This window comes from Rhipicephalus microplus, chromosome 5, assembly GCF_043290135.1.
Source record: "Rhipicephalus microplus isolate Deutch F79 chromosome 5, USDA_Rmic, whole genome shotgun sequence".
Taxonomy (NCBI): domain Eukaryota; kingdom Metazoa; phylum Arthropoda; class Arachnida; order Ixodida; family Ixodidae; genus Rhipicephalus; species Rhipicephalus microplus.
Window position 1 is genome coordinate 115,696,533 of NC_134704.1, and position 11,609 is coordinate 115,708,141.

Below are 11,609 nucleotides of genomic sequence, written 5' to 3' on the forward strand. Positions count from 1 at the left end.
TTCTCTCTCCTGTTCATATGTCCATCTGTATGTATGTCGGTCCGTCCGTCCATCGTTACATCTAGTGAACACTCCGAGTACCACCATCTCGCATCTTCTCATTATATATTCATCATATAGAAGTACCGTCATCCAGCGGAAAATCCAAGGACTAAACGATAGGTGGCTACCTACTACTACTACATACATCTAGGACGCACGACCCAAAGCTTAAGGTACCTAACCCCTAAAACAGTATTGTAATTACCCGACAATTAATAAAGATCCTGCACAATTTCTTGAGAGTACAGACGCTCTATTTATTTTTATTAGTTTATTTACTATAGCCTTAAAGGTTCTGTGTAAGAATGTTGTAAGAGGAGAGAGAGAGATAGACTTTATTAGTTTCAGGCAGATTGCTGAGCCGGGCTGCCACCCAGGAGCTAACAGAGAGACTGTCTCCCGGCAGCTTCCTTGGTCTGCTGGATTACCCAAAGTTGTTTGTCCAGGCCCAGTCCGCCAACAGCAGCAGCGCAGTCCACCAACACACCTGAAGGTCTTCATTGGAGGCCGCGACCCAGAATTTCTGATTAAAGCTGGACATTCCCATAGGATATGGCCAGCAGTGGCTCTGGTGGTAGAGTACTGGCAAAGACTAGAACTATAGACGTCGGGATATATGTGATGCATGATGATGGGATTCGTGTATGTGCGTGTTTGTAGCTGCCGCCACTGAACGGACTGGGCCCGATTTAGCTTGGGGTGAAGCGGAGGGTACTCCCGCTTTTGCAGTCGATAGTGTTGAATTATGTCGTTAAATTTAGCGAGCCGATTGTCCCATTTCCACACCGACGCAGAAAAGTCCGTTTGGGTGGCCGCTTCGTCTCACGCGATTGGGAACGTAAGACCTCGATCCACGTTGTGCGCCACTCCATTCGGACTGTTTTCTGGGTTACCTAGTGGTGTGTGGTCAGGGAACCAAAGAATGTGCACGTATTTGTCCGCCTCGTGATTTAGCCTATACTAAAAATCCGCAATGCCTCGGGGGAGATTCTGCCAGTGGCGCAGTTTCGAACGGCTGTCTACGAGTCACTGATTACACATAATGCGTCAGTGTGGGCTATGGCCATCGCGATAGCCAATTCCTCTGCCGTTTCTACATTCCTTGTGACGACTGACGCGTTGCTTTTGCGTTGTTGTGTGAGGTCTACGACACCAACCACGAAGCCGTGACGTTCCTGGTAGCGTGCTGCGTCGACAAATAGTAAGAAGGGACTATAAAATAGTTTTAGCAAGAGCACAAAAGAACAATTAGAAAAAAAAGTTATGTCCATAAATTTTTTAGTGACTTGGCCTACATGCGATAATAGGACAGCGCTTGATATCAATAAGAAACCTCACAATTGCTGTTGAAATTTGTGCGCGTTGGTACATATTGATGAGGAGAAAAAATACCGCTGAATGAACGGGAACATCAGAGCAGCACAAAAAATACAAGTGCTGACTTCCAACCTAACCTTGATTACCACACTCTATTACTTGTATCGCCGAAGAAAAAGCAACGCATGACATTTGTTGCACACACAATTATTTTCATAGCACTTGATCGCTTGTCCTGAGGGAAATAAAACTGTAGTTTCAAAATTAGTGCGTTATGTCTAATTTTGTTGTAACCAAGTTCATTCAGCGTTACCTTTTTTTCGACATATGTCTGCAATAACTCGTGAGGGGTTAATTTCAGGCTTATTCTACAGAATGAGTTCATGGCACTTGTGATACTTGCAGCAGATAAGATATGCAGATATTCTTCTGCGATAACAGGTAAATCACAGCACATGCGTCTTACTCATGACAGCGTACACAACTCACTGACTCAATGCTACATTGTTTTTTTAGTGTAACGTCAGGTGTGCGCAATAGCTCAAAACAACCACGTCATGTCGCGACAAGTCTGGTTCCAACGATAATATTGGCTCTTACCTCAGCTTTCTAGTCGAAAGTACGCTGGTATGACATAAACAAAGACGCTGGAAACGAAAGAACAGTATACAGTACTTAGCTGTTATTTGTGACGTTAAAATCCACGTTTGCTGTGCACCACTGAATACCAGACATAAAGCATTGATTGATGACTGACGATATGTGGGGTTTAACTTCACAGCACCAACATATGATAATGAGAGACGCCGTAGTGGAGGGCTCCGGAAATTTCGACCACCTGGGGTTCTCTAACGTGCACCCAAATCTAAGCACACAGGCATACAGCATTTTCGCCTGCATCGAAAATACAACCGCCACAGCCGGGATTCAATCCCCCGACCTGCGAGTCAGCAGCCGAGTATAACTTAGCCACTAGACCACCGCGGTGGAGCCTGACATGAAAAATAGACAACGATGAATATAGTGTGCACATACCTGAGCTTTTCGAGACTTAATTTGCATTTACACGAAACCAAATGACAAGATACCCACTAACTGTGAATGGAACAGAAATTCGTGCTGTTGCGCAACACAAATTTCTGGGTGTTTTCCTTGACCGGACCCTATCGTGGACAAAACACGTCACAGCCTTGAAGTCAAAGCTCAAGAGTTTTGTCCACGTTCTTCGGGTCATGACCAGAGCAAGATGGGGCCCTTCGGAGGCAGCTCTCCTGCAACTGTACCGATCTTTATTCGTAGGGTACTTAAGATACAGCATGCCCATGCTTTCACGCATGAAGCCCAGTTGTGCGAGTAGGCTAGAAAGCATCCAAGCTTAAGGGTTGTGCACATGTTTGGGCTTACCTCAATGCACATCAACCAAGGGAACTCTCGCCGAAGCTCGGGCTTGTCCAATCAAAGTATATGTGCTCTGCTAGCCTCTTCGAGTCCACCTTCGCCTGTTGACTCGACACAGGCAACATCCCCTATCAGCGCTCCCTGCCATCCACCGAGACTGCAGTTATTCTAGAGCTATATCGCGGCTCAAGAACCTCATACGGCCAAGATTTTCTCCCCCACGTGTTTCTGAGACACCTCCGTGGCTACTGCCTAGACCACTTGTCATACTTCAAACTCCTGGGATTATGAAGAAGTCCCTTGTACCATCGATTGGCCTAAAGCAACTTACACTGCTGTACATTTATACTATGTACGACGGTGTGGCGCACGTATATACTGATGGATCTACCACGTCCCGTACCTCCGCCGCAGCCTTTGTCATCCCGCAGATGAAGATAGCTCGACGTTTCAAAATAGATCACAAGACCACATCAACAGCCGCGGAACTTGTTGCCATTCGGGAGGTAATACGTTTCATGTCGACAGAACCCGCTCGTAAATGTACAATACTGTGCGATGCCAAAGCTGCTCTTCAAACCATCGATGGCTTCATGGGACAAGGTTCATATCATACTTTATCGATTGAAATTGCAGAGCTTCTTGGCATTGCTACAAAAAATGGACATCATGTAACACTTCAATGAATACCTGCTCATTGTGGCCTAATGGGCAATGAATAGGCGGACGCTGAAGCTAAGAGAGCTTTAAATAGTGCCCCGGAAATTTGCATCGCATTTTCTCGACAAGATACTGACATCCTACTTCGACGCGTAATGCGCAATTTCATCTTGGAGCACTGGCAGAAACAAGAACACCAGCACAAGCAGCTGCACAAATGGGACCCGGAAATGAAGTTTAGTATGCCTCACAAGTTAAAGCGAAGCATCTCATGCATTATCCACCGCATTCGCCTCGGTGTGGCTTACACGAGATGTTACACTCACTTCATTGGCTATAATGACACAGGTCCAAATTGTGGCCACTGTCAGTTGCCAGAAACGCTCGAACATATATTTTGCGACTGTCCAGCATATGCAAGCGAACGTCAGCAACTGATCTCTTCGCTTGGCCGATATATTAGTCGATCATTACCCAATGAGGTTGTGTTAGGTCCTTGGCCTGACGCCAGCAGCACACATGTGGTTATACGAGCCGCCATCGCTTTCTGAGAAGCCACTGGACTGGATTCACGTCTGTAGAGTCACCCTGCCTAATAAGAACATATCATCTCTCTCCCTTACCACCGTCATTCATCATTCTTTCACTCCCCAGTCACCCTTCCCCAGTGTAGAGTAGCAGGCCAGAGCTAACTATAACTCAGGCCGACCTCTCTACCTTTCTGTAAATAAATTCTCTCACTCTCTCTCTCTCTCTCTCTCTCTCTCTAATTTAGATATGCGTCACGAAGCTTGCATGCAAAAACCGGCGGCGATCTGGCTTTTATTGACAGTATTAGTCTAGAGATTGGTAACTATTGAGATACATACATAACTAATATACAGAGGGCCATAAGTACTGACGCTGAAAAGTTGATGACGTGCCTTATCTGGAAATATTTGTGTGACGAAACAACAAACTATAGCAGCCAATGGGGTTACAAACTTAGTTGTCTGTAGGAATGAGAACTCAATGCAATGTATATTTGAAGTTAGCACAAGGACAAGTTTCTCATTGCTCGCACAGAATCCTTTTTAATTATCTTATAGCATGTGTGGTTTTTTCCGGTATTTTGCCTCTCCGCCGCTTTGGAGAGGTGGCTAAGGTGCTCGGCTGCTAACCGAAGGTCACTGCTTTGATCCCGCTCGCGACGGTCGCATTTCGATCGAAGCAAAATGGTATAGGACCGTATTACGGGCGATGTCAGTGCGCGTTAGAGAACACTAGAGAGTCGAAACTTCCGGAGCCTCCCAGTACGACGTGTCTCATATTGATATCTTAATCTTGGGACGTATAACCTTCGATACTATTACTTCTGCATTATGCTGTTCATTATTACTGTTCTTGTGGTATTTATGATGTTTTGTACAAGGTTACAAATTTGGCTTCCATCACAGCAATGATACTATTCAACCAAGCTGCTTAAGTGTTTAGTAGTAATTCACAGCAAAGCAATCAAGAAGGTGACGCATTCAGGCCATAAAACTTATCAATTGTGACCCCAAGCCCGGAAGAAACTCTGCCGTAGTTGAAAAGATGTTCATCCCAGAATTGTATATAGATAACAATGTGAAATGCTGAAGGATCGCGTCAGTTATTTTATTATGTTATGCCTTAGTATTGAGGTAGCACTGGCAGATCATGTAGAAAAACTGATGATTTAGCTTTACACACACACACACACACACACACACACACACACACACACACACACACACACACACACACACACACACACACACACACACACACACACACACACACACACACACACACACACGCACACACACACACACACACGCACGCACACACATGTATATATATATATATATATATATATATATATATATATATATATATATATATATATATATATATATAATAAAATAGAGGTGTTGTACGTCGAGAAAGGTTCAGACGCAGCTTGGCAAAATGTGCTTTATCAGGCAGGTCTGGCTAATGGCGAGCGGCGTGTGCGAGCTACTACTACAGCCACCGATCATCATCGTCTTCTTCATTACCAGCAGAGCGTCCGTTATTCAGATTCATTACAATTACTCCCCGCGAAATAAGGAGCCATCCTGGCGACCTATGGGCAAGTAAACACGGGAGGGTCGTGGCAGGGCTTAAGTCTCCAGACGTGGACAATTTCCTGGCCACGACGACGTTGGTCAGAAGATGGTTCCAGTGGCTCAATGAGGTAATTCACTGGTGACGTTTTTTATAGCACCCGATATGGGCCGTGATACTTGGGGACCAACTTGGTAGAAAGGCCAGGTGTAGCAGAGGGAACATGCAGCCAGACGAGTGAATCTGGATCGTAGGAAGTAGTGTTATCTGATGCGTCATGGTGGTGCTTTTGGCATCCTTGCTTTTGGGTTGTGAATGATCTTGCCAGTTGGCGGCATTCTTCAGCGTATGTAGCGTGTATATATATTGTTACGGGAGAATAACTTTACTTTATAAAACGAGGAATAAACTCGGTGGTGGACAAGATGGCGCCCAGTTGGCTCACAGATCTGACAACATCGTCCTCCTCTTTGTCTTCTTCGTCGTTTTCATCCTACCGTTACATGATTTCCCCGGCGGCTGGAGCACCGACCCGGTGCTAATCAGGAGGCACTGGAGTAATACGGTTTGAGTCGCGTAACATGCACTACGTCAGTGTGAGGGTGAAGGATGGCGGGGTCCGTAGGGGTGATTTCGTATGTGACGTCAGTTACTTGGCGTAAGATACGGTAGGGACCTGAATAGCGTGGGAGTAACTTCTCCGAAAGTCCAACGCGGCGCGAGGGGAACCATAACAGAACGAGATCTCCGGGTGTGAAGTGGACGTCACGATGGCGGGCGTCGTATACGCTCTTCTGATTGTCCTGGGAGTCCAGTAAGCGTCGTCGAGCAACTTGGCGTGCCGCTTGGGCCTTCATTATTGCATCACGAGCGTACTGAGACTTGTCATTTAGTCCGGCCGGCAGGAGGGTGTCGAAAGGTAGCGCAGGGTCACGGCCGAACAACAGAAAAAAAGGAGAGAACCCAGCGGTGTCGTGTCTGGAAGAATTGTACGCGAATGTTACAAACGGTAACGTAGTGTCCCAGTCGCGGTGATCGGCGGAGACATACATGGAGAGCATGTCGGTGAGAGTGCGATTGAGGCGCTCCGTTAGACCATTTGTTTGTGGATGGTAAGCAGTCGAGAGCTTGTGTTTAGTGGCGCAGGAGCGGAGGAGGTCATCAACCACTTTGGAAAGGAAGTAGCTGCCTCGGTCGGTAAGGAGTTGTCGAGGGGCGCCATGATGTAAGATGACGTCCTCCAAAAGGAAATCGGCCACGTCAGTTGCACAGCTGGTTGGAAGGGCCCGTGTGATCGCGTATCGGGTAGCATAATCGGTTGCTACTGCAATCCACCGATTACCCGCAGCTGACGTAGGAAAAGGGCCAAGCAGGTCCACGCCAACACGGTAGAATGGGTCTTGTGGGATGTGCAGTGGCTGAAGACGTCCGGCCGGAGGGGCATTTGGTTTTTTCCGTCGTTGACAAGGGTCGCAGGCTGCAATATAACGGCAGACGTCGCGGTACATGCCAGGCCAGAAGAAGCGCCGGCGAACTCTGTCGTAGGTCCGTGACACGCCGAGGTGACCCGCTGTAGGTGCATCATGAAGCTGGGCGAGAACAGTGTGACGCAATTGAATGGGAACGACGAGTAGTCTTTCGGGGCCGTCAGGACGCATATTGCAACGGTACAATACACCATCATGTATTTCAAACATTCGAAGGGAAGGGTCGGGCCTCTCCGATGTGAGCCTTCGGATAATACCGTCCAAGAAAGTATCTCGTCGCTGCTCGATTCCAATGTCATGAAACGCGGATAGAGAGAAAACGTCGATAGGAAGGGTGGTTTTAGAGGAGTCGCCGTCTGGAGGGTCGACAGGATACCGGGACAAGCAGTCCGCATCTTGATGCAGGCGGCCGGTTTTATACAGGACTGAGTAATCAAATTCTTGAAGGCGCAGCGCCCAACGGCCAAGACGGCCTGAAGGGTCTTTGAGGGACGAAAGCCAGCACAAGGCGTGGTGATCTGTGATTACTGTGAATGGCCGGCCGTACAAATAGGGACGAAATTTACCGACTGCCCAAACAAGTGCCAAACATTCCCGTTCGGTTATTGAATATTTTCTTTCAGCAGGCGAAAGAAGGCGGCTGGCATAAGCAACAACACGGTCTCGTCCTTGTTGTTTCTGGGCGAGGACTGCACCGATGCCATAGCCACTTGCGTCTGTACGAACTTCTGTTGGAGATGAAATATCAAAGTGGGCGAGGATAGGCGGAGACGTAAGCAGACACACTAGATTTTGAAACGCATCTGCTTGCTCAGGGCCCCAAATGAAGCCAGCGTCTTTTTTGAGAAGTTGAGTGAGAGGGCGTGCTACGTCGGCGAAGTTTTTAACAAAGCGGCGGAAGTAAGAACAGAGGCCAACGAAACTGCGAACGTCTTTGGTACAGGTTGGTACAGGGAAATCTCTTACTGCGCGTATTTTATCTTGATCAGGGCGAACCCCCACGGAATCAACGAGGTGTCCGAGGACAGAAATTTCACGACGGCCGAAGTGGCACTTTGCCGAATTGAGTTGCAGGCCCGCCTTACGAAAGACAGATAAGATTTTCGATAGCCTTTCAAGGTGCGTCGCAAAAGAAGGCGAAAAAACGATAACGTCGTCCAGGTAGCACAGGCAGATGGACCACTTGAAGCCGTGCAACAGAGCGTCCATCATACGTTCGAATGTGGCGGGCGCATTACATAAACCGAATGGCATCACTTTAAACTCGTAAAGGCCGTCGGGAGTGATAAACGCCGTTTTCTCACGGTCCATGTCATCAACGGCAATCTGCCAGTACCCAGAGCGGAGGTCAATGGAGGAAAAATATTTTGCGCCGTGAAGGCAATCCAGGGCATCGTCTATGCGTGGTAAAGGGTAGACGTCCTTCTTCGTTATTTTGTTTAAATGGCGATAATCGACGCAAAATCTCCAGCTGTTGTCCTTCTTCTTTACAAGTACAACAGGGGACGCCCAGGGACTGCATGAAGGCTCGATGATATTCCGAGAAAGCATTTTGTCGACCTCCTGTTGGATGATGCGCCGCTCTGCATGGGAAACACGGTAGGGTCTCCGATGGATTGGACTCGTATCGCCTGTATCAATCCGGTGCTTAACAACGGACGTCTGGCCGAGTGGGCGGTCGCCAAGGTCGAAGATGTCCCAAAAAGATGCAAGCAGGGAACGCAGGTCGTTAGCTTGTTCTTTCGGCAAGTCGGGGGCAATCATCTTGGTTAACACACTTTGGTCTGATGGAGGAGTAGACGAAGTTTTTTCGGCACTCGGGATGCTGTCATAACTTAGAGTGCAAATATGGCACTCTGCCGCCGGCACGATCTCGGCTAGAGATATACCACGAGGGAGGACTTGTGTACATAGTGAAAAATTCACTAAGGGTAGGCAGGATGCATTGGCCGTAATAGTGATGACGGTGTGAGGAAACGCAACGTTGTGCGAAAGCAGGACGTCAACATTGGGGGACACAATATAAACACCGTCTGGGACAGGTGGAACAGGGGAGACGCCTATGTAAGCTACTGTTCGTTGAGGGAGACGCAGGTGTTCTGTAGAACAAAGCCGACTTGGAGGGCAACTTGGAGGATCAACAACATTAGGTAGAGCGAGTTGCACTATACCGGCAGAGCAGTCTATCAAGGCCGAATGTTCAGACAAAAAGTCTTGGCCCAAAATTATGTCATTAGGGCAGTGTTCTAAAACATAAAACAGAACTGATGTGTGGTGTCCGGCGACGCTGACGCGAGCTGAGCACACACCAATTACGGCGACTTTTCCACCATCGGCCGTTCGGACCACAGGAGTTGGGCCAGGAGTAAGGACTTTCTTCAGCCGTGCTCTAAGGTCAGCGTTCATGATAGACACGTGTGCGCCAGTGTCAATGAGGGCTGTAGTAGGTACACCGTCGACGTCAACATTGATAAGGTTCTGATGTGCGGGCAAGGTCAGTAGAGGATTTTGGGATCGGGTCGGTATTGCAGCATCACCTCCAAGAGCTGCTCCCGTCAGTTTTCCGGAGGTGAACGCCGGAACGAGCTTGGGGACGGCGATCGGCGAGATGGGGGCGAGCGGGAGAAACGGCGTTGTGGCGAAGGGGAGCGGCTGGATCGGGGGCGCGAGGAATTCTCAGGCGTTAGCGGCTCTGTTTTCGGTGATGAGCGTGAATTCCAGACAGGTGGGCGATGGGGCGGAGGGTGAGGCCACGGAGCAGAGCTGGACCAAGCACGGCAGTGACGCGAAATGTGGCCTATACGACCGCAATTGAAGCATATCGGCCGGTCGTCTGGGGTGCGCCATACCGCCGGGTCGCGATAATGTGGGCTGGCAGAAAAACGTCGGTTGGGCGGGACAGTCACGGGTGGATTTGGTGTGGCGTAGTCTGGACGATGAATGGAGCAGACGTTTAAGCCGGCGTTGGCCAGTTCTTGCCTCACGACGGTCTGTATGAGAGAGACGGTGGCGTGATAGCTTTCGGAGTTGGGGGAAGCTGACACGAGTGGAGCTGCGGCTTCTATTTCCCGACGGACAATACGGACAACGTCACCGGGACTTTCCGTAGAAGGCAGGCGAGGGTCTTCGCATGTGGACGTTGCAGCCGTGTTTGGAAGCCGGGCAAACTGGTGGAGAACACGGCGGCTCTTCGCTTCTTCAAAGCGCCGGCATTCAGAAATAATGTCGTGGACCGTAGATGAATTCTTGAACACAAGAAGGTGAAAGGCGTCATCTGCTATGCCCTTAATAATATGGCCAACCTTATCGGCTTCGGACATCTGCGAGTCTACCTTGCGGCACAAAGCGAGCACGTCCTGAATGTACGTGAGGTATGATTCGGTGCACGTCTGAACTCGACGTGCGAGCTCGTTTTGGGCGGCGCGTTGACTTCCCACAGGCCTGCCAAATAGCTCCCGGAGCTTTTGCTTGCATAACTCCCAGCTAGTCAGTTCTTCCTCGTGCGTCTCGTACCAGACCTTTGCGGTACCTCTGAGATAAAAAATCACGTTGGCCAGCATGAGCGTTGGATCCCATCGCATACGTACACCCACTCGTTCGTATGACTTCAGCCAGGCTTCTACGTCAATGCCATCAGTGCCAGAAAAGGTACCTGGATCTCTCGGGGGCTCCAAGATGAGGGTTGACGGTCCAGTTGGAGAAAGCACGGACGTAGTTGGAGAAGGCACGGTAGACGGGGAAGGGTCGGCATTGTTGACTGCAGTCGCCATGGGGGAGACCACTAGGCGCCCGCTACGAAGCTCCGTTTTGCGTGAAGTGAGTACCCCGCACCTCCCACCAATGATGTTACGGGAGAATAACTTTACTTTATAAAACGAGGAATAAACTCGGTGGTGGACAAGATGGCGCCCAGTTGGCTCACAGATCTGACAACATCGTCCTCCTCTTTGTCTTCTTCGTCGTTTTCATCCTACCGTTACAATATATATATATATATATATATATATATATATATATATATATATATATATATATATATATATATATATATATATATATATATATATATATATATATATATATATACAATATTAATTAGATCTAACAGACAGTAATGCCAAGGAATGTACAGGAAAATAACCTGCTCACGGCTGGTTATTTTTTCATCCACTTTTCTTTCTTCTTATTTACATTCCATTATATATATATATATATATATATATATATATATATATATATATATATATATATATATATATATATATATTGGACACATTTTGTCACAGGAACAGTGACAAGACTTGACTAACAGGTAGACACAAACACTATTCCATTGTAAGTGAATAATAAAGTTCTTTCTAGAGTCTATCGAATTTTCAACGGCGACAGCACACACGAGGCCGGATGCATTTTCAAGCCATTTTGTCGAGACACGTCACTGCAGATTGTAAACTTCGTGTTCTATTTGGTGATAGTTAAGTGAAAAATTATTCTCATGTGCCGGGAAAGTGCAAGAGACCGGAAAATGAACGAGTCAATACTCGCCGCTGCTCTTGCACGTGTAGCTTTTGTTGCCCATTAATATTCTACAGCACA